The 23,553-nt window shown below is 45.1% G+C and overlaps 1 long non-coding RNA gene across 2 annotated transcripts in view; it reads left to right on the forward strand.

Annotated features, from left to right (window-relative positions):
* Positions 1–23,553, forward strand: part of LOC308198236 — a 103,055-nt gene that overhangs the window by 30,587 nt on the left and 48,915 nt on the right. The gene's annotated exons all lie outside the window — the stretch shown is intronic.

Below are 23,553 nucleotides of genomic sequence, written 5' to 3' on the forward strand. Positions count from 1 at the left end.
AGCCTTTCGCAAAGTAAATGATCTAGAGTATTCTGAAGTTGAATTTCAGTACTTACAAGCACCGTTTTTACTTTCCACAGAAAACATGTTCCCATGCAAGCCTGCGTTGTCTTCCATGTGAGTTTCTCCAGTTTAGTCACATACAATATTTCTAGAGTGAAATTCCAGCTCTGTTGAAGTCAATGACAAAACACCCATTGATTTTAATGGAGGCAGGATTTCACCCTTGATACGTTCTGGTAGCTGAGCTGTGTAGATAATTGATTGTTTGTCAGACTCAGACATTTGCTTACCAGTGTTTTCCTGTCCTTACCATTTTTGTTTCTTTTTCTTTTTGATTTTTTATTACTGAAAGTAAAACAAAACAAAGCAGAAATCCCTCAACAAAAAAATCCCCAGCAGTTTCAGAACCCTGAGACAAAGCTACTGCTGGTATTAACACAACCAGAATTTATGGCTTATTGATAAACTGGCAGAATGGGAATGTAATAAGCAATGCTCAGAAAGAAAATGCTGCTACATCTGCAGACAAACACAAAATGATTTTCACTGATATCAAAGCAAGAGATAACTCAGGGGTTAAGGACTAAGGGGTGGCTGAGTGACTCCTGTTCTGTTTCCAAGGCAGTTTGGAAAAGTAAAGCAAGAAACATTTTTTTTTTTTTTGTAATCTGTTTGTTTGTTTGTTTGTTTGTTTTCCCCTCCTTATAAGGAGACTTGTAAAAGGAACAAAATGCTGGTGGCTTTAATTACTAGGTTATCGATTGGGATAACATTTATGCAAGTGCTAGGGGGAGCATGTTCCTCAAGGAAGGAGCAGAAATGCAGGACTGCTGTTACTTTACAATTTGCTGAATTGCTACTAACAAGTAAAAATGGGGCTGTAGGAAGAAAAGTGTGCGGTATTATATGTGCAGTGATAGAATTTTGCCTGAAATCTGGCTGAATGCTACACAGAGAAAGATATCTGAGGGTCATTGTAAGGAAGTATTTAACAGTATTCAAAAGACTGGAAATATGAAATAGCTGGTTGATATAGTTGTTGTCTAGTGTCTGGTGTTTCTTTGATTTGCCTTTAGTTTTTGAACAACAGTGTTAATAGAAAGTACACAAAAGAAAGAATTTGGAAAAAGAGAATTTGGCTTACCTGTGAGAGAATTAAACTTTATCTACGAAGAAAGCAAGTTAGAGGATAACTAAAGAAACAAATCTAATTTAGTGGCTAAGAATGTTTGTGGTCACAGTCAAGAAGCCTTGAAAATGTATTTCCATTCAATAGAAACTATAGCCCAGAGTTGTTACAATTCTGAAAAAAAAATTAAAAAAGACATTTAGAGACAAAAATACCTTTAAAAAATAGTACTTGAACATTTTTGGCATCGTTCTGCACCTTCAAATCCAACTGAGTTCAGTTAGAGTTCTCTGTTTATTCAAGAGCAGACATACACTATAATTGTATAGAAAAAAAATAATATTTTGTGGAACAGTGTTTATAATTTTTCACCTAGCACATGGTGGCCCACGGCTCTCCTGTGTTTTTGGAGGATTATTTGAACATAGAATCATTCAGGTTGACAAAGACTTCTAAGGTCATCTAGTCCAACCTTCAACCTAGTACTGATAAGTCCACCACTAAACCATGCTACTGAGTTCTACATCTACACGTTTCTTGAAGATCTCTAGGGATGGTGATTCAACCCCTTCCCTGGGCAGCCTATTCCAATGCCGCCCAACCCTCTCAGGAAAGAAATTTCTCCTAATTTCTCCTAAAAAAAGAGGGGCTGGCAGGGAAGAGTTGCTGCCTTGGGCTTTGGACAGGCTGCATTGCCGTGGGTCCTGGCTCAGCCCCACCATGGGCCAGCAGGACTGGTGGCACCGTCACGTCTGCTCTCCTGGAGCTCCATCAGCCGCTGGCTTTCTCGGGTAAGTGGCACGTGCCCCGTGGGCCTCGGTCGTGCGAGTTGGGCTGGGAGAGGCTCCCAAGGGAGGAACATTGACCAGCCCGGCAATTTGGTGATGCTGTGAGTGCTTCTGTAAGCCTTTAGTGGAAACTGCTTAATTAAACTGCTCTCCCACCTGAAAAAGCACTGGCATGAGAGCTCGTGTGGAGTAATCCGTGACGTTCCTGCCTGCAGGAATATATCCAGGATATTTCTTACATAGTACTTGATAAAGCAGGTACGTGAGGTATTTCAGTTACATTTGACAGATTCAGGGAAGAGTCCAGAGAAATCTAGCAAAGAGAAACAAATAAAGGACGCTGATGGCTGGAAGTGTCCACACAGCTGAGAATAACCCGTTTGACAAAACACTATTCATTACATGTCTGCCTCTGTGTGACTTTGGCTGGCTGTGACAACTACTTCGGTCCTTTGCAACAAGCCTGGTTGATTGAGTTGTCATTTCCAGTGCAGTTCTTAATAAATGTGACTTCCAGAAAATTCATGTTGATGGAAGAGTCTTTTAAATGGCATTTTACCCTGCAAAGGTTCTGTAAGAGAATGATTTTAAGGAGAAAAGATAGCAGAGGAGTATAAATACGGAATGGTACATGACATTTTGGGGGGAAGGAGGCCTCCTGCAGAGCATGTTAAACGATGCAAGGTGAAACATGAGGTGGATTGGAGGCTTCTAGAGTTTCAGTCATGTCAGGTGGACTGGTGAACTTTGGAAGGCTGGATTTTAATAACTATCCTCTCTACATTTTGAACTATCAGAGGCAGCAGCTTGCTGTCGCAATGTGATTTCGCAGGCAGGGGAGGAGCGGCCCCAGCTTTGCCCCGGATTGCTGGTGGTTGATTAATGTGGGATCTAACCAGTCCCTTCTTGATATTCCATCCAGTCAGGTTTAGCATGACACTTCTCTCTTCACTTGCAATCTCTTCACTTACAATCTCTGTTCTTCATCTGAATTGATCGGTGCTGTGATTCTCCGGTGTGTTAATGAGTTTTCTGTGTGGTACTGTGCTAGGGGCCTTGTTAAACTCCAGAGACATTTCTGCCTACTGCATTTTATTTATACGCCCACTCTGTTACTCTTGACAAAGAGGAGCTGAGTTGTTTATCTTGAGTTTTTGTCAAAAAATTTGTCTTGCAGTAATTTTCTCTGCTCTGGCTGCCCACGGAGGCAAATCCGAATGTATTATTCACCTGTTATTTCAAAACCATTTAAACTTGCCAAATGTAAGTGGTGTTTTACACGATTCTGCTGATACTCTCAAAGTTGTTATTAACTGCCTCAGAAGTAATTTTTGATTGTGGCTGCATGCAGTGGAACGATGACAAGGCATATTCTTTCCTCTGTCAAACTGAAACAATGTAAGGACAGTACGCTTGCCCTCAGAAACAAAATGTTTTGCAAGCAGTGTTTGTGCAGAGACTTTTTGTTCATTAAAGTTGAATGCAGCTGGAGCTGTCCCCACCTGCTCCCTCGTTTCAGTGCAAATTAAATCCACCCTCACCCATCCTGAGTGGTGGTCAGGAAGATGATGTCTATAGCGTTCATCATGTGGTCTGGGTGCCAAGATCCTTTGCCAATACAGATGGAAACCCACGTGTTGGTCAGAATCTGCATTCTTCGTGAAAGCTGTGGTTGCTCATGTCTTTCTATGTAGCGGCTTGGCTGGCTAAGAGGGGCTCTTCCACTCTCCGGTACTTTGCCATGCTGAGCCATGCCTCCGTAGCCTCAAGCATACGTTGTTGAAATGTGCTCTCTTTGCTTTCGTAAAGAAAAGTCACTCAAAGCACCATTCAGCAATGTGCCTCTTCAAACTTTTCTTATGACAGAGTACCGCCAACTTGCGCTGTTTCTTGTCACTTCCAGGTGCTGTCAAGAGAGATGGTCAGTTTGTGTATTGCCCTCCTATCCCACGCTCCCTGTTTTGCCTTGAGACTAATGGTTTGCTGAGTGTGAAAACTAAGTGTTACAAAACATTTTCCAATGTTTTATAAGATGGAGAACCTATATTTTTTAGCTTCCTGGAGTTTTCTAAGTCACTGGGAGTCTACTGCAGAAGTAGAATGCATATTATTGAATAGGCATGGAGTTGTAGGCTGTTTTGTGTTTTTGTTGTTGTTCTGTCCTCTCCCCGTGATTGCTAGATCTTAGAAAGAAAGCTTTTTCTTCATACCTGTGGTTTTACAATCTCCTTTTATAAAGAACACTATATTGCACAAGATTTTGTAGATACTTTAAAGAATGTATTTTCAACAGTTTCTTTCAAGTACTTAGAGCTGACAAATACAAAGATAGCCAAAAAAGCCGTGAAAGAATATAATTCAGTGTATAATTACTAGAGCTTCTGTAATATAACTGCAACTGAAGTTGTTTGTATGGTTTCTTTCCCTCCTCTTAGCTTCTTGAGTGTCCTCCTAAGAAGATACTCAAAATCTGACATTCCTTAGATACTTCACTTTTTTCTCCTCAGTGCTTCAATTGAGCACTTATGCTTCTGTTAACGAAGAAGCCTGTGATCATGATTCCATAGTTCAAATTAGATTAGAGGACAAATTCAATTTTAGTCACTCAGGTTCGAGTCAGAGCTGACTTCATTGTCGCCAGTTGAGTTAATCTGTCTCTGCACAAGTGTAACTGATAGCATAAACAGAATGATAATCAACTGCTGAACTGTAGGCACAATTTTGAAGTTATTCCATAATCACTCAGTGTTACAAAGCAGGCTACAACCAGTGAGTTGGTCCTCACTGGTTAGTAATCCCTTTGGTTCTGAATTGGCATCACTGGGAGCCTGCTGCTGGAAATATTACACTCATATTAGAGAGGGCATGAAGGTAAATGCCTTGACATTCTCCATTCTTGTAACAGAAGTTAAAGCAGAATATGTGTGTGTTTTTTGTGTGAAGCTATTTCAGTTTTGAACGTGTGTTGTAAAGAAGAGAGTCCAGCATTTCTGTGCCAAGCAGAGAAATGAGACAGAAATGCCGGGCATGGCACCGCCAACCAAGCAGCAGTGTCAGTGTCCCGCAGTGCCAGTGCTGCCTCCGGCCTCTCTCCTCTGCTCCGGTGAAAGCAGAGGTGGTGGATGTGCTGGAAGTCTTCTGTGGAGTGGCTTCTGATTACTGGGCACCTTTCGGTTAAGACAAGGGCACCCTGATGTGAAAGTGTTGTGTCAGATTCAAACTGAACTTCTGAGACCTACTTAAATCCAGTTCAATGTCTGTAAAAAGCCTGAAAATTTTAAAAGAGATTTAAACAGGTGTTTGCAGGCTGTGTCAGTGATGAGGAGGATGCAGGGGCTGTTTTGTAGCAGCTGGCAAGACAGAGTGTTCACCTGATCCCTGGCTGGAGAGGACCGTTGTGGGGTTATTCCAGTTTGAATAAATTAAGTCAGCTGCTAAGTATCTCAGAGGTGTTTTGGGATCTCCTTTAGTCCTGGCAGCAAGTGCAGGGAAGTCAGTTTAGAATAAATTCATCTCATCCCTGCCTTTCTACTCATATTTGAGAAAGTGGGACTTTCAGACATACACTACTTTTATCTTTCTTGAGATAGGGATACAGAGAGTTTTCTAAAAAGTTCTTTAGTCAATTGCTAACCAAACCTAAACAGGAAGGTAGAAAAAAATCATAAATTGGAAAAAAATAAATGAAAAAATAAACACTGATCTACTTAAAATACAGCTTTCTGTAAAAAACATGTCCTTCAATTGAAAAGAGCGTTTCAGGATCCTGAAGCCGCAGCTGTTGATGAATACGTCTGTTCGGTGGCTCTCTGGAGCTAAAACAATACAGTTTATTGAATAATGCGTGAATGATGACAAACTAAGAGCTTACTGTCTGAAAGCTTACAAAAGTCTGCTGTAACGCCAAACAAGCATGGAATGATGCCAGAATTATGCTTTCGGTATGAACTTTTCACTTTATCAGGGCAGATAGGATCATGTGAAATAAATCTGACTGAGCCGTCCAGACCGGGGTCTGCGCGGAGTGGAACGATCCCAAGTACACTTACAAGTGTAAGGATGAGTGACAGGTTTTGTGGGTTTATACCGATAGACGTTTCTTCTTTATTCTGTTATGTGGTAAGTCTTTTACACATGTTATGGACTGCACACCAAAGGTCAAGCTTTCAGTCACAGAGAGCCCTCTGCAGAGATTATTTGACCTTCCGTCGGGTGCCTGTGGGGATATCACGCCGAAAGAAGAAGTCGCTCTCATTAAGGTTCCTGCTGACAGTTGGCAGGCCAGGTGGTCCTGCATAACACGAGTGCAGGGTCTCACATCTGAGTCTTTAAAGATTGTGCAGGTAGAAAGAGTGGCTTGCTGGTGCTCTGAGTTAAGCCAAACTGGTTTGTGTTAGCTTAAAAAAGCACTGTTTGTCTTGTGTTTTCTCAATATACCCTGCAAGATCGGTGTCTTTGCTGTATTTGGTGTCATGCTTGAAGAAACCATCAATGCTATGAAATGTTTCGGGATGTTGTATTTTGGGAACTCACTGTCACAATATTTTACAGCATACCGGTTGCTACATGAGTGTCCTGGTTCCAGTTAGGACAGAGTTAAGTAGCTCATAGTAGCTGGTAGGGTGCTATGTTTTGGATTAGGATGAGAAGAGCGCTGATAACATGCTGATGTTTTAATTGTTGCAGAGCAGTGCTTACACCAGGCCAAGGACTTTTCGGCTTCTCGCTCTGTCCTGCCAGCGAGCAGGCTGGGGGTGCAGCAGGAGCTGGGAGGGGACAGACCCAGGACAGCTGACCCAAACTGGCCAAAGGGGTATTCCATACCATCTGACGTCATGCTAAACAATATATAGGGGTGGCTGGCCGGGGTGGGGGGCCGGCTCCTTGGGGATAGGCTGGGCATCGGTCAGCGGGTGGTGAGCAATTGCATTGTGCATCACTTGTTTTCTTACACATTATTATTGTTAATACTATTACCATTATCACTATTATTATTATTATTGTTATTATTATTTTCCTGTCTTAATAAACTGTCTTTATCTCAACTCACAGGCTTCACTTTCCCGTTTCTCTCCCCCATCCCAGAGAGGGAGGGGGGAGGGTGAGCGAACGGCTGTGTGGTGTTTAGCTGCCAGCCGGGTTAAACCACAACAGTCTTTTTGGCGCCCAACTTGGGGCACGAAGGGTTGAGATATCGACAAATCTGACCAGAGTGTGTTAAACTAAAATTGGTATAAGTATTGGACCTGCTTAATAGTTGCTAGTCACGATGTTGATTGCCTTAATCTCCAGTCTGCTGTACCTGTATTCCAAATTGAGTTTTATGGTGCGTTACTTTCTGTATGTGCTCCCTGTTGCACTGTTTATCCTTTCCGGGCCCTGGTTTAAGATTGTTATGGTACTGTGCGGTGTAACAATGGCTTATGAAATGATGAAATATCTGGTCACGACTTTAACCTGGTATTTGTACTCAGTACTGACGTCGACTCTATACTTTGGAACCCATATCTCGGAAACTATTAGCAATTACACCTATTGCCTGTTTTCGTTAGGGAGCCAATCTGTGAAGGGGACAGGGGAAGACATGTTTCCCTACCTGTTCACTCTCCCTTTCTCCTTCACCACCACCCTCTTATCCCCCGAGCTAGTTACGGTGGTTCTCCGAGATGTTGAATATCCTTGGGATACTCAGACCAGCCTGCTCTTGTTGTTATGTCTCCTGAATGCGCTTCAGGTTTTGTGGAGGGTTAAACAACTACTTAGGAATCTCATCCGGAGATCTGTCTTGAGGCGGGATAGTTGCGAGTGGCAGGGAGTGTGGGAGGATATGGGCAGGTTTCTAGAGCAGTGGTCACCTCCAGTGTTTTGGACATTCACCCCTGAACAACTGCAAAATCCTAAAAAGCTGGCAGAATGCTTGAAAAAAAGGTGTCATGACTCTGGCAGTTCCAAAGTGACACAAATCACTGTAGCGTGCTGGGGTCTGGCTTGTGCCTATCGAGCTGCAATTGATGCTACTAGCAACCTAGCTCCAGCTCCTGCAGCTACTCCAGCTGCAGCTCCTGCAGCCGCTCCAGTTCCAGCTCCTGCAGCCGCTCCAGCTGCAGCTCCTGCAGCCGCTCCAGTTCCAGCTCCTGCAGCTACTCCAGCTCCAGCTCCTGCAGCCGCTCCAGTTCCAGCTCCTGCAGCTACTCCAGCTCCAGCTCCTGCAGCCGCTCCAGCTCCTGCAGCCGCTCCAGTTCCAGCTCCTGCAGCCGCTCCAGCTCCTGCAGCCGCTCCAGCTCCAGCTCCTGCAGCTACTCCAGCTCCAGCTCCTGCAGCCGCTCCAGCTCCAGCTCCTGCAGCTACTCCAGCTCCAGCTCCTGCAGCCGTTCCGGCTCCTGCAGCCGCTCCAGCTCCAGCTCCTGCAGCCGCTCCAGCTCCTGCAGCTGCCCCAGCTCCTGCAGCTGCCCCAGCTCGTGCAGCTGCTCCCACTCCTGTGGCTGGGTCAGAGAAACGAGCTGTAGCAGTGCAAGTTGACCCCGCAGAGGGTATCCCAACCCCTGTGGCAGACCCTGTGTCTGGGTCAGAGAAACGAGCTGTAGCAGTGCAAGTTGACCCCGCAGAGTGTATTCCAAGCCCTGTGGCAGACCCTGTGTCTGGGTCAGAGAAACGAGCTGTAGCAGTGCAAGTTGACCCCGCAGAGGGTATTCCAACCCCTGTGGCAGACCCTGTGGCTGGGTCAGAGAAACGAGCTGTAGCAGTGCAAGTTGCCCCTGTAGACAAGGTGAAAAAATGGTATAGAGGCTCAGGTCGTTTAAAACGCAGACAGTCTTCTGCTAAGTCTGGGCGAAGTGAAGACGAGGCTGGGCCATCAAAGGTGCAGGAGACTGAAGATGAGGATGAGGATGGCGAAAAATCAACAGTAACTACCCGGACTCCATACCAGCCATCAAAGGTGCAGGAGACTGAAGATGAGGATGAGGATGTCGGAAAATCAACAGTAACTACCCGGACTCTACACCGGCCATCAAAGGTGCAGAAGACTGAAGATGAGGATGAGGATGTCGAAAAATCAACAGTAATTACCCGGACTCTATACCAGCGTGAGCTACGAGATGTGCGAAAAGATTTTGGTCGCTGTATAGGCGAGCAGCTTGTCACCTGGCTGCTCCGGTGCTGGGACACGGGAGCCAATTATGTGGAATTGGAGGGCAAGGAAGCCAGGCGGCTGGGATCCCTTGCTAGGGACGCATGCATTGACAAAGCAATTGGAGATGGAGCACAATCTCGCAGCCTCTGGAGGCGTCTCCTGTCAGCTGTGAAGGAAAGGTATCTCTTCAAGGAAGAACTTGTATGTTTACCAAGCAAATGGACCACCATGGAGAAGGGAATTCAGTACCTGAGGGAATTGGCCGTACGGGAAGTAATTTATAAGGACCTAGATGACGCACAAACATCCGCAGATCCAGATGCAGTCCAGTGTACACCACCCATGTGGCGGAAGTTTGTACGGAGTGCCCCATCATCATATGCCAACTCATTGGCAATACTAGCCTGGAAAACGGAGGAGAATCCCACAGTGAATGAAGTGACTAAAATACTCCGGCAGTACGAAGGAAATCTCTCCTCTTCCCTAAAGGCCTGTGTCTCAGCTGTGGAGAAACTCTCTGAAGAGGTCCACCAACTTAAAGAGAATTTATCTTCCCCTCCACCTGAACGAACCAGTGTCCACCAGCTAAAAGAGAATGCTTTAGAGAAACTTTCTGAAAAGATCCACCAACTTGAAGAAAGATTATCTTCCCCTTCACCTGAACGAACCAGTGTCCACCAGCTAAAAGAGAATGCTTTGGAGAAACTTTCTGAAAAGATCCACCAACTTGAAGAAAGATTATCTTCCCCTTCACCTGAACGAACCAGTGTCCACCAGCTAAAAGAGAATGCTTTGGAGAAACTTTCTGAAAAGATCCACCAACTTGAAGAAAGATTATCTTCCCCTTCACCTGAACGAACTAGTGCCCACCAGCTAAAAGAGAATACCTTGGAGAAACTTTCTGAAGAGATCCACCAACTTAAAGAGAGTTTATTTTCCTCCCCACCTGTACAAACCAGTGTCTCAGCTATTAGGGGTAAACGTTCATCTATGCAAGGAAGACAATATGGTGGGCACACACACCGCGCCACCCTGTGGTTTTACCTACGTGACCATGGAGAGGACATGAGAAAATGGGATGGAAAATCTACTGCGACCCTAGAGGCACGGGTACGTGAATTGCAAAGGAAAACAATTGGGAAAAAGGAGTTCTCTGAAAGGTTTGCTGCTCCAACTTCCAGCAGGCAGTCCTTTAAACACAGAAATGAAGATTCTGACCAGGACTAGAAGGGCCCTGCCTCCAGCCAGGGGGAGGAAAGGGACAATCGAGTTTATTGGACTGTGTGGATTCGATGGCCTGGCACGTCAGACGCACAGAAGTATAAGGCTTTGGTAGACACCGGTGCACAATGTACTCTAATGCCATCAAGCTATAAAGGGCCAGAGCCCATCTGTATTTATGGTGTGACGGGGGGATCCCAGCAGTTAACTGTATTGGAGGCTGAAGTGAGTCTAACCGGTAATGAGTGGCAAAAGCACCGTATTGTGACTGGCCCAGATGCTCCGTGCATCCTTGGCATAGACTATCTTAGAAGAGGATATTTCAAGGACCCAAAAGGGTTCCGCTGGGCTTTTGGCATAGCTGCTTTGGAGACAGAGGACATTAAACAGTTGTCTACCTTGCCTGGTCTCTCAGAGGACCCTTCTGTTGTGGGGTTGCTGAGGGTTGAAGAACAGCAAGTGCCGATCGCTACCACAACTGTGCACCGGCGGCAATATCGCACCAACCGAGACTCCCTGAGTCCCATCCATAAGCTAATTCGTCAACTGGAGAGCCAAGGAGTGATCAGCAAGACTCATTCACCTTTTAATAGTCCCATATGGCCAGTGCGAAAGTCTAATGGTGAGTGGAGACTAACAGTGGACTATCGTGGCCTGAACGAAGTCACGCCACCACTGAGTGCTGCAGTGCCGGACATGCTAGAACTCCAGTATGAACTGGAATCAAAGGCAGCCAAGTGGTATGCCACAATTGATATCGCTAATGCATTTTTCTCCATCCCTCTAGCAGCACAGTGCAGGCCACAGTTTGCTTTCACTTGGAGGGGAGTCCAATATACTTGGAATCGGCTGCCCCAGGGGTGGAAACACAGCCCTACCATTTGCCATGGACTGATCCAGTCTGCGCTGGAGCAGGGGGAAGCTCCTGAACACCTGCAGTACATCGATGACATCATTGTGTGGGGTGACACTGCAGAAGAAGTTTTCGAGAAAGGGAAGAAAATAGTCCAAATCCTTCTGAAGGCTGGTTTTGCCATAAAACAGAATAAAGTTAAAGGACCTGCACGAGAGATCCAGTTTTTAGGAATAAAATGGCAAGATGGACGCCGTCAAATCCCAATGGATGTGATCAACAAAATAACAGCTATGTCTCCACCAACTATCAAAAAAGAAACACAAACTTTCCTAGGTGTCGTGGGGTTTTGGAGAATGCATATTCCAAATTACAGTCTGATTGTAAACCCGTTCTACCAAGTAACCCGTAAGAAGAATGCTTTTGAATGGGGCCCTGAGCAACGACAAGCCTTTGAACAAATTAAGCAGGAAATAGTTCATGCAGTAGCCCTCGGGCCAGTCCGAACAGGACCAGATGTAAAGAATGTGCTCTACACCGCAGCCGGAGAGAATGGTCCCACCTGGAGCCTCTGGCAGAAAGAACCTGGGGAAACTCGAGGTCGACCCCTGGGGTTTTGGAGTCGGGGATACAGAGGATCTGAAGCCCGCTATACTCCAACTGAAAAGGAGATATTGGCAGCATATGAAGGAGTTCGATCTGCTTCGGAAGTGGTCGGTACTGAAGCGCAGCTCCTCCTGGCACCCCGACTGCCGGTACTAGGCTGGATGTTCAAAGGAAGGGTCCCCTCTACGCATCATGCAACTGATGCTACATGGAGCAAGTGGGTTGCACTGATTACTCAGCGGGCTCGAATAGGAAACCCCAGTCGCCCAGGAATCTTGGAGGTGATTATGGACTGGCCAGAAGGCAAATACTTTGGGATATCACCAGAGGAGGAGGTGGTTCGTGCTGAAGAAGCCCCCCTGTACAACAAGCTACCGGAAAATGAGAAGAAATATGCCTTGTTCACTGACGGGTCCTGTCGTATTGTGGGAAAGCATCGAAGATGGAAAGCTGCTGTATGGAGTCCTACACGACGAGTTGCAGAAGCTGCTGAGGGAGAAGGTGAATCGAGTCAGTTTGCAGAAGTAAAAGCCATTCAGCTGGCTTTAGATATTGCTGAACGAGAAAAGTGGCCAGTTCTCTATCTCTATACTGATTCATGGATGGTAGCAAATGCCCTGTGGGGGTGGTTACAGCAATGGAAGCAGAACAACTGGCAGCGCAGGGGCAAGCCCATCTGGGCTGCGGCATTGTGGCAAGATATTGCTGCCCGGGTAGAGAACCTGGTTGTAAAGGTACGCCATGTAGATGCTCATGTGCCCAAGAATCGGGCTACTGAAGAACACCAAAACAACCAGCAGGTGGATCAGGCTGCTAAGATTGAAGTGGCTCAGGTGGACCTGGACTGGCAACATAAAGGTGAATTATTTATAGCCCGATGGGCCCATGACACCTCAGGCCATCAAGGTAGAGATGCAACCTACAGATGGGCTCGTGATCGAGGGGTGGACCTGACCATGGACACTATAGCACAGGTTATTCATGACTGTGAAACATGTGCTGCAATCAAGCAAGCCAAACGGTCAAAACCTCTTTGGTATGGAGGACGATGGCTGAAATATAAATATGGAGAGGCCTGGCAGATTGATTACATCACACTCCCTCAAACCCGCAACGGCAAGCGCCACGTACTTACAATGGTGGAAGCAACCACCGGATGGCTGGAAACATATCCTGTGCCCCATGCCACCGCCCGGAACACTATCCTGGGCCTTGAAAAGCAAGTCTTATGGCGACATGGCACCCCAGAGAGAATTGAGTCAGACAACGGGACTCATTTCCGAAACAACCTTATAGACACTTGGGCCAAAGAACATGGTATTGAGTGGGTGTATCACATCCCCTATCATGCACCAGCCTCTGGAAAAGTTGAACGATACAATGGACTGTTGAAGACTACACTGAAAGCAATGGGTGCTGGGACATTCAAAAATTGGGATACACATTTGGCAAAGGCCACCTGGTTAGTCAATACCAGGGGATCTGCCAACCGAGCTGGACCTGCCCAATCAAACCTGTTACGCACTGTAGAAGGGGATAAAGTTCCTGTAGTGCACGTAAGAAACATGCTGGGTAAAACAGTCTGGGCTACTCCTGCCTCAGGAAAAGGCAAACCCATTCGTGGAATTGCTTTTGCTCAGGGACCTGGATGCACTTGGTGGGTAATGCAAAAGAATGGGGAGGTCCGGTGTGTACCTCAAGGGGATTTGATACTGGGTGAGAATAGCCCATGAGTTGAATTGTAGTATGTTAATTATTATATAATAATGTATGTCATCACTACCATGATTGCTATATATCATAGATGAAAATGGTGATTAATTAGAATGTATTGGACAGAGTGTAACCTGAGCATGACACAAATGGTATGGAATAAGGGGTGGATATCTGTCCTGGTTCCAGTTAGGACAGAGTTAAGTAGCTCATAGTAGCTGGTAGGGTGCTATGTTTTGGATTAGGATGAGAAGAGCGCTGATAACATGCTGATGTTTTAATTGTTGCAGAGCAGTGTTTACACCAGGCCAAGGACTTTTCGGCTTCTTGCTCTGTCCTGCCAGCGAGCAGGCTGGGGGTGCAGCAGGAGCTGGGAGGGGACAGACCCAGGACAGCTGACCCAAACTGGCCAAAGGGGTATTCCATACCATCTGACGTCATGCTAAACAATATATAGGGGTGGCTGGCCGGGGTGGGGGGGGCCGGCTGCTGGGGAATAGGCTGGGCATCGGTCAGCGGGTGGTGAGCAATTGCATTGTGCATCACTTGTTTTCTTACACATTATTATTGTTAATACTATTACCATTATCACTATTATTATTATTATTGTTATTATTATTTTCCTGTCTTAATAAACTGTCTTTATCTCAACTCACAGGCTTCACTTTCCCGTTTCTCTCCCCCATCCCAGAGAGGGAGGGGGGAGGGTGAGCGAACGGCTGTGTGGTGTTTAGCTGCCAGCCGGGTTAAACCACAACAATGAGTCAGTCTGAACAGGGCAATAAATTCAGCAACTGGAGCACTGGTTTGTATTTCCTTCTTTTCTGTCTTTTCTACAGCTTGCAGCTATTGCTCTTTCCCTCCCCAAATGTGCCCAATATCCATATGTCTATCTTAGAGCACACTTTGGAGCCCTTTGGAGCTCCTCTTTCCTGCTTCTCTTTCTTTTAAAATGCCTACGGCTTCCAAGCTGCCTCGTATCTCAGGGTGGATGCTGCCGAATGTTTCCTAGAGAGATACAACCTTTTCAAAAAAAGAAAAAAAAAAAAAAGAAGAAAAAAAAAGACAACTGCTGATTAGCGTGACAGCTTTTTCGCTCTTGCTTCAGACTGTTGCTAACCAGTCTCTGTCCAAGATTTCCGGTTCATTTTGGGCCAGCACACGCTATCATGGCATTCCAGACACCAGTCCAGAGCTACCAGCTCGTGCTCACCCTCAGCTTCCATGTAAGAAGTGAACGTGCAGACAGTGCTGTAAAGAAGAAAATCTGAAATCCTGAACTGAGCATACCTGAGGGAGAGCTGTTGGAATCAAAAATACATTGAAACCATGCCTCTCTTATATACAAAGTAAGCTCTTCATCTTTATTAAAAAGCAGTCTAGTTGAGTGATTAAAGTTATGGTTTTGCTGAAGTCCTTGCTGACTGAAGATTTTTAAGATTTTAAATCCTTTTAATATGAATGATATTTAAAGTTCATTTCATTGCTTTTGCCAATTCTATCTAAGCCTCCCTTGCAGACACTGCTGCTACTTACATTGGTGTGAGAGAAAACAGTGTGCCAACACCCATGTTTATAAGGATAGAGTACATCGAGTTTCTTCATATGCCTACCGTCAGCTTTCCTTTTTCCAGTTGTACCTGACTGTTCTTTTGCTCTCTGTAGTAACCCGCTGCCAAATCTTATAAAACAACATTTCCTTTTATATTAAGAATACTACCAGACCCTTGTAAAGAGGAATTCTGTTCTTGTATCTGGCATTAAGAATGTGTCGTTAAAGAAACAGCAGCCTGCCATATCCAGCAACTGTACTGGAAGTGATTTCTTGCAGGAAATAATGGCTTTCTGCTGAAATCATTAAAATGAAATTCTTAACTTGTCTCGAGATCTTTGAAGGCACGGGGAGGCAGGCTTGCACAGTTCTGTGCCTGTTAGGCACATCTGCATGCTGACCTGCCTTCTAGGCAGACCTCAGTAAGTTGCTTGCCTGAAAGGTGCTGTACAAAGGCTTGTAACTCACTTTCCAGGCAGACAAGAACCGGTACCTGTCTAGGAGACATCCCCTTGCTGATGACCTGCCTCCAAGGCAGATCTCTCTAGTTATCTTTTCCGTCTTTGAAGCAGCTCCATGCAGAGTTGTGTCCTTAGCTGACTGAACTGCTGCTTGCCTGGGAGGTGCTTGGGTTGATAAGCTTCCTTCTAGAAAATCCCAAGCAATTATTTACCTCAAACATCATATTTTTGAAAGGAACGTGTAGATTTTGAATTTGGAAAATATGTTTTTAGTTCTGACTGATTACTGTGTCTGATATTCACTGTTAACTGCAGGTGTATAGGAAATATAACAAGCATCCCTCTCCCACGTTAAGAAAAATAAAGAAGCCTGTCAAAAAATTTTGCTAATATGGCACAGAGCACGCATATGCTCATGCTCACATCCGTGGCAGTAATTTAGCTGCCAAACTTGCTGTATAGGAGGGAGGGAAGTAGGCTGACTTTTTATGAAATCCAAAATTACTATTCTGTGGAGGACTAGGAGGAAGGCAGACACTGGATGTTTCAGTATACAGTCTTAAAAATTGTGTATGATCGTTGCGAGTCAGGCAACCAGTTCACTCATACAATCTTGTAAGTACCAGTTGCTCATTTTTATACAAAAAAAAAAAAAGTTTTAATTTTACTTGAACAAAACCAAACAAGACCAAAACAAAACTCCATTTAATAGTTAATGGTAAAATACAATTTAGTTCCTTTTGCTTTCGTAGAGAAACTCAGATTGCAGATCAGACATTAGACTTGAAAAAAAGTGGCATATACATCCTCAAGGCCATAAACCTGCAGCAGTGAAGTCACCAGATAAAGGATAGATCCGCTATCAAGTATTCTTATGCTCAGGGCAATATTATCGTGCAAGCGTATTGGTGTGATTCTGCAGCAGCCTGCTGGCAGTCAGCGTAGAGTCACTCTGACGGACATGGAATGAGCGCAGAATTAGGTCTTACTAGCTCTGCTTGTGTTTCACAGAAGCAGCAAGACTGTCCTTTAGGTGTGTTTATACTTGATACAGTCTGACATGTCCCGTGGGTTTGGAAAAACATTACATTAACACAAAGCGCAGCAGTTAACAGTAGGTATTGCAGAATCTGTTGGTCCTACTCTGTTTCTTCCTGTAGGCTGACCCACTCCACTGGTGACCAGTATCTCCTGTCATGGATAATCTTCCCTTGTTTCAGTGGCATTAAAGCTGGGGCACCATGGATGAAGAGCTCTGAGGGTGGAAGGCTCCATCTGGGCAAAGGTGTGCGCATCCCCAGGCCAGGACGTGGGTGTGCCTTGCTACAGGATAGCTGGATGTCTGCTGCGAGCTGTTCCCATGTTCCCAGCTCGTGGCTGCCCCGGACGCCTTCACATTTGCATCACATGCTGGGATGCTGCAGGGGCAGGCGGGCACCCAGGACCTCGTGTGAGCACAGGGCAGGAGCATGTGCGGATGGTGTGGTTTTCTCTGGAGCATTCTGCATCTGGAACGGGTGCTGAGAGCGATCTTCCACCTCTCCTTATAGGCACTCTGGTCCCTCTGTATGATATAAAAGTGTAATTAAGGACGTCAAATTTGCGCTTGGAATGGAAAGCGCTCAGATATATACAAGTTTTTAGTTCTGATCTAAGCTAGTTTCAGAGTCTGGAAAAACCTTTTCTCTCTCTTCTGCCCAAATTAATTTAATCCACTGGACGTGAGAAATAGTAATTAGGAACACAAAGTCATGCTATGCGATCCAGAAATGCAGGTAGGATCCCCATTATTTTTTGACTCTTCTTTCTCCCTCTCAACCTCTTTCACCCTATCTTTACTCTAGCGTATTTTGACTAATGACTATGGCTGAAGAAATTGAAATATGCTCATGGGTATTTCTCAAGCAGACTAAGTTTTTCAGCTAAATTATTCATTGTGAATTAGCTCCTGGGAGGCAGTGCCTGTACTTAGTGTGATGGTGACTGGGCTGCACCTCTGGGCATCGCTGTGGCACTCGGATGTAGTGTTGACAAAATTCACAGCTTCCAATGGCCACAAATGACAAAGTAGGTTTCTCCTGCATACGTTAGCTGCTTGAAGCTATAAGGCACGACCTGCTCAACAGAGGGGAGTTGGGTGCTGACAGAGAGCAAACGCACACTTACAAATAACAGGTTGCATATGCTAAAACGTAGTGAAGCTTCATATAATATTTTGGCGTAAGAGATTCATTAAAATAACAAATTTTGGGGAAATAGCTGAGTCCACCCACTTCCGAAGCATGTGCAGAGGGGTTAGGTTGCTGTTCATAAACCAGTCCGAGATTCCTGCAAGTCACCAGATGGCCCGGTACTATGAGTCACTAGCCGGGGTAGCTTTTGATCTGCAGAACTGAAGCCATGCTTATTTGAATCCGAGTTTTACTTTCTGCAAACCCTGGAAATGTTTTTAATAAGATGATGTGCTGTTACATATGTATCAGTTGATAATATGTGGAAAGTTATTACTTCAAATATGTTGAAATCATTTCTGAGAAGTGATTGGAATAGTGCATTTGAAAAATCAAAGTATATTGAGGGAAATGCACTAACCTCATGTTTTCATCAAAGGCTTTATAAGGATTTTGTTTTTCATTGGTGTAGTGTCCTTTTCTAATCTCAGCATTGTAGAGCTTACCAAATGTGTTGCAGAAAAATCCTCTGATGCTCATCCATGTGTATTTTGAGAAACAGCGGGCACCAAAGAGAAGACTTTAATGGATATGAACAGAAGAAAAGAGTTACTGAAATCCAGCGATTGTGTTAGAGAACTGAATCTGTAGCAGGCATGGGCAAAACTGCTCTGCTTCTGAACCCTTCCAGCTTTAATGAATTAGATAAAGAGCAACACAGATCTCAGCTCACCATAAGTTTTGAGTTTTGTGACACTAAAGTCCCTGCCAAGCTTTTGCCAGTATTGCCTAAGTTCTTCATCTCTATCCTGCGTAACAAAATACATCTTCGCGCAGCATGCCATGGTCTCATGTACACACTAACAGTAATGAATGCAATTACCAGCTGGGAGCAAGGTGGGAAATCCACAGCCTTTTCTCGTTTCAGAACCCTTCATTGGATGGCATCAGACACTTTGGGCATTTTAGAAACTCATGACAGCTTCTCAGGTACACCTTGTTTAAGGTTACTTTGCGGGGTACGAGCACCTAGTCCAGTGTGCTGGGTATACAGCCACTTGCCTGGGATCTTGCTGTTTCCTTCAAAAGACAGGCGTGTCTCTGTGCTCCTTTCCAAATGAAACCCACTGCTGACCCTGTTTCTAAATCAAATCAACATTCCACCCCGCCTGCTTTTTACCACCTGAGATACAATAATTTAAATGCTTTGAGAAGGAAAACCAGCTGCTAAATGTAGCGATGGAGAGAAACCCGTTGGAAGTAAAGAGGACACCTACAAAACGCCTGAAGCTTGGTGTCCCGTGGTCTTGTGCCTGCGTAGTGCCTGAGCTTTGATTCGTACTGCAGCTTTCTTCGTGCTGGGGGTGCCAAGAGGATCATCGCTGTCAAAGTGTTTGCATTCCTGATCTGTGCTAGGCACACGGGGCCTTTCAGCTTGCTGCCCCTCTGCCGGACCTGGTTAAACCACCCGAAGGACTAAAACGTTGGCGTGGACTGGCAGACACGTGCACCCAAACAGGATGCTCATATGCACTTGTTGCCCTGAAAATTCATGCAAAAGCCTAATGAATCTTGCCCCACCTGAACTGCTTGGTCCTGACACTTACTTTAGAGAGGCGTTTGCTTCGCCTTCCCCCTGTCTGGGTCTGCTTCTGAGCCGTCACGACGGCTTTCGCCCACACAGAGCGGCCCAGCGCTTTCTGGACGTGACCCCCAGCCCTCGGGCAGCCCCAAACGTCCCGGCCCCGGTGCACAGGACCCGCTGAAGAAGCGACCGCAGAGGGGAGGCCCGGAGCGGGCAGGGCCCGTTCCCCCCCCGCCGCCCGCCCGGCGCTGCCGGCCCGGGGCCGCCAGGTGGCGGCGTCAGCCCGCGGTGCTGCCGCACACGGCTGCGGCGGCCGGCCTGCGCCCGCGGGGGGAGCGGCTCTTACCCTCGCCTCTCATCCTTTTCCCTTTCCCTTTTCTCTTTCCTTTCCCCCCTCCCTTTTTCCTGTCCCTTTTCCTTTTTCCTTTTTCATTTCTCTTCCTTTTCCCTTTCCCTTTCCCTTTCCCTCCTTCCCTTTCCCTTTCCCTTTCCCTTTCCCTTTCCCTTTCCCTTTCCCTTTCCCTTTCCCTTTCCCTTTCCCTTTCCCTTTCCCTTTCCCTTTCCCTTTCCCTTTCCCTTTCCCTTTCCCTTTCCCTTTTCTCTTTCCTTTCCCCCCTCCCTTTTTCCTGTCCTTTTTCCCTTCCCCCCTTCCCCCCTTCCCCCCTTCCCCCCCTTCCCCCTTCCCCCTTCCCCTTCCCCTTATCCCTTCCCCTTTCTCTTCCCCTTCCATTTCTTCTTCCCTCCTTGTCTTTCCCTTTCCCTCCTTCCCTTTCCCTCCTTCCATTTCCCTTTCCCTTTTTCCCTTTCCCTTTTTCCCTTCCCCTTCCCTTTCCCATTCCCCCTCTCCTTCTTTCCTACTTTATTTTAAATATGTTTACCTCTTATTTTATTTGTATTTATATTATTATTTATATCTCTCTATATATTATTTTATCTCTTTTTTATCTTTTATTTTTATTATTTTTATTTCCAGTTTGGAAATCCCCAAGCAACACAGTGAAGCCACTGATTGAGACTAGGGAGGACTGGGGGGCATAACAGAGTGAATTTTTCTCTTGTGCTATCAGCTGAAGAACACCTTGGAAAGTCTGCAGTTAGATTGTTTTATAAATATTGTATTACAAGACCATAAACACTAAAAAATCACTTTGCAAATACTTGTTTGTAAGAATTGCGCTTTTAATTCCTTCAGCTGAGAGACTCTGAGGATGATGCAAGAGTGAATTTAGAGGAGGATAAACTACCTATGCCATCAGTTTCCTCCAGTACTTAATATTGCATTTAAACCGATAATGATTGAAAAGATTTTTGGATAACTCGCCATCTGAGATATTTGTAATGTTAAAAAATCGCATTTTAATGTAATCTCTGCTGCCTTAAATGAGCTTACATTATGCATGTTGTTATGCGAAGAAAAATGAGAGAGGAGAAAAAACTCCTTGCAAACACTTTGTGTGAGGCTGACAAGTAGGTAAAAACTTAATTTCCTTTGCAGGCATTGCTCGGGACTCAGAGGGGAATAGCCACACGACGGCAGCCACGCAGTGCAGGGGCAGGGCTGCAGATAGCTGCGACTTTTAGTCCTTGCCGGTTTGCTTCTGTACACAACTGCGTAGGAAATGCTTCTTTATTTCCAAACTGAATTCCAGTCAGAGGTAGGCTAAAAGCACCATTCATTTAGATTAAAGATCCTGAAACTATCACGTTTGCAGCCATTTGTCACAGTTTAAGTAGCAGTGCATAAATGTCGTGCTGTTGGTACACAATTTAATCTCTGCTGACAACAGCTCCATTTCCAAAGTTTCCGCAGCATCTTTTTTTTTTTAAGGTTTACATTTCTTACAAGCAGACTCTTCTGCTCGTGCAGAAGTGGGATGGTTCTGTAGGTGAGCAGGCCTGAATGTCCTCAGCACTGGGAAAAAATGATAAAGCACAGAGATTAGCGTGTATGTGAGCACCGATCAAACGATGTTTGCACTTGACAGCATTTACATCTAGCTGAATGTGTGGTTTTTATTGGTGCTTCAGGTCAGAATAAAGTGGGCAGGCTTTGTTCTGGCTGAGGGTGAAAGACACACCGCTAGCTTTTGGCCTCCCCTTGTCCTTACTGCCTTTCCTGTTACCTCCACCACCAAAAGCAGAGGAAAAACTAATCATATGATGAGAGTTTTTCATTATCTTTGCAACTGTTCTGTTGAAAAATACAAGCAACGATTACCAGTTTATCGAACACGAATGCTTAGCTTCTAGTGGATGTCAGTCTTTTGGTATTCTTGGCACAATGTTCGTAGCTTTAGGCCTTTCCTTGCAATAAAGCATTGGCTCAGAGAGTATAGATTATAAATCACCGTGTCTCTTTCCAGTGATAATGCCCTTTACAGACCTCATTGCTTTGTCTTCTGAATCTGTCTGTGTTTGAGCATATGCCCAACCTGGAGCAGGTGGAGGAAAAAAAGGTGAATTTCCTGCCACAAGGAACTTTTCTAAACTGTTTCGTTGCAGCTACCAGGAGAAACAAGTCTTTATGGTAATTCATCTAAACCAGAGAAAATAAAAATGTTGCTACTTGGAAGACTGCACTGATCCTAAGTTGCAGAAACCTCATTGCTTCACTCTGTGAAACAGAGAGGTAGAATGATGTTTACAGTCCTCTGCGTGCATTTTTCCTAACCCCAAATGAGAAGAGTATACATCTGGGTTCAGGGTGTCCTGAGGAACTGGAGGTCTGTCGTAGTGGGATGCTTTTGATGCAGCTGAATGTGGTTCCTGAAGTTTGGGGTTAGCGTGCTGCTTACAGAGTTACTCGTGGCAGTGGTTCAGAGCAGTGCTTCAGGAAACCTCTCCAGTCAGTGCTGCCAGGCCTTTGTAGTTTCTTAAACTTCTGAGGAACTGAGGAACTAAGAACTTCTAAAATACCTGCAATCGTTCACACAGGACAAAACAGATGTGCTTGGCTAACCATTGCACCCACAGAAGAAAAGCTGAAGCAAGTGGGAACAGGATCGGTCCCAGCTAACACATTTTAGCCATAGCAGCGCTAAAAAACATTTCAGCCTCCCGAGTCCCCAGCAGAAGTGCCATCTCTTGAGCAAAGATCAGTTTAGCTGAAATAATCTGTGAATAAGTAGTGGCATCAGATTCAGATAAAGGAAAAGGACTGACGCATACAGATTGAGACGGGAGTTTGGTGGTAGGAACAAGGAACCAGGCAGCAAGAAATGCGAAGAGATCAGAAGTTATGCTGTGCAAATACCTTATTCACAATGCAGTGAACTTTAATTTCCAGAAGCAAATATTATATGTAAGTCTTGATAATGGAAACATTATCATATCTGAATCCAGCTTGCCACTTTCTAAAATACATTTCATGCAAGATAGCTGTCTGTCCTGTCAGATTATAAGCAGTCTGTGTTTCGCTCTGGCGGTTTGCATTCTTTCTGGCTCATTTGGCTGTTCAGCTTACTTTACAGTGCTCGTTTTCACAATATTACAATTCTTATGGTGCACTGACTCTGCCACATGACTAGAAGTGCTGGAGCTTCTCAAGATCCATGACATAAAGAGAATTTCTGTTTTCCCTTCTCCATTTTCATCATGGATCTTCTTTGCTGGGCACTGAAGTCTTTGCCCTTCGCCTTTGTGCAGCTGAGAGCCACGCCGGCCCTCTTCCCCTCCTCAACCTTCTGGGCAAGCTCCCACTGCTTCCTTAGCTCTACCAGTGCTGGGATGAGTCCTCTTCTAGCTCTCACCACGCCCAAACAGCTCTTGCAGTCCACTTTGCTTTTCTGATCCTCTTTGCCACAGCCTGGTGGGGTCTCCCCCTGGTCCCTCCGGACTTTTTTTTCTTACTGCGAATGAAGTCAGAATCCCAGAAACCTCTCTCTGTAAAGGGTTTGGGAGCAATGGGACAAGACAGGTGGTGATGGGAGATGTTAAAATCACGTAAATTGGAAGTACTTTGAAAGAAAATGGCTAGAGAATAACATCCTGGGCCCAAATGTTCTGGATTTCAGATCCAGATAGACCAAAGCAAGTGAGAAGAGCTGAAATGTTGTGTAGAGCCCATAGTGAACCCATTGTGAAACTCAGTATACTTTAATTTTCCCTTCAAAAACTTATCCTTTCTAAAATTTGAAACTTTGTTTCTTCCAAGGTCACTTTAGATTTAATTTACCAATATGATATATGCAAAGAGTTAATTTAATAATCTAATATGGAATTTTTTTAATTGCCTGACAAATACATTGTAAGTATGATCACATCTCTCTGAAATGAAAATCAAGACCACTCAGTGTCCTTTTGTCAAACTGATTGCATCTAATTAAAACAGAAAGAAATC

This window comes from Anser brachyrhynchus, assembly GCF_964034855.1.
Source record: "Anser brachyrhynchus genome assembly, chromosome: 7".
In the NCBI taxonomy this organism is placed as follows: Eukaryota; Metazoa; Chordata; class Aves; order Anseriformes; family Anatidae; genus Anser; species Anser brachyrhynchus.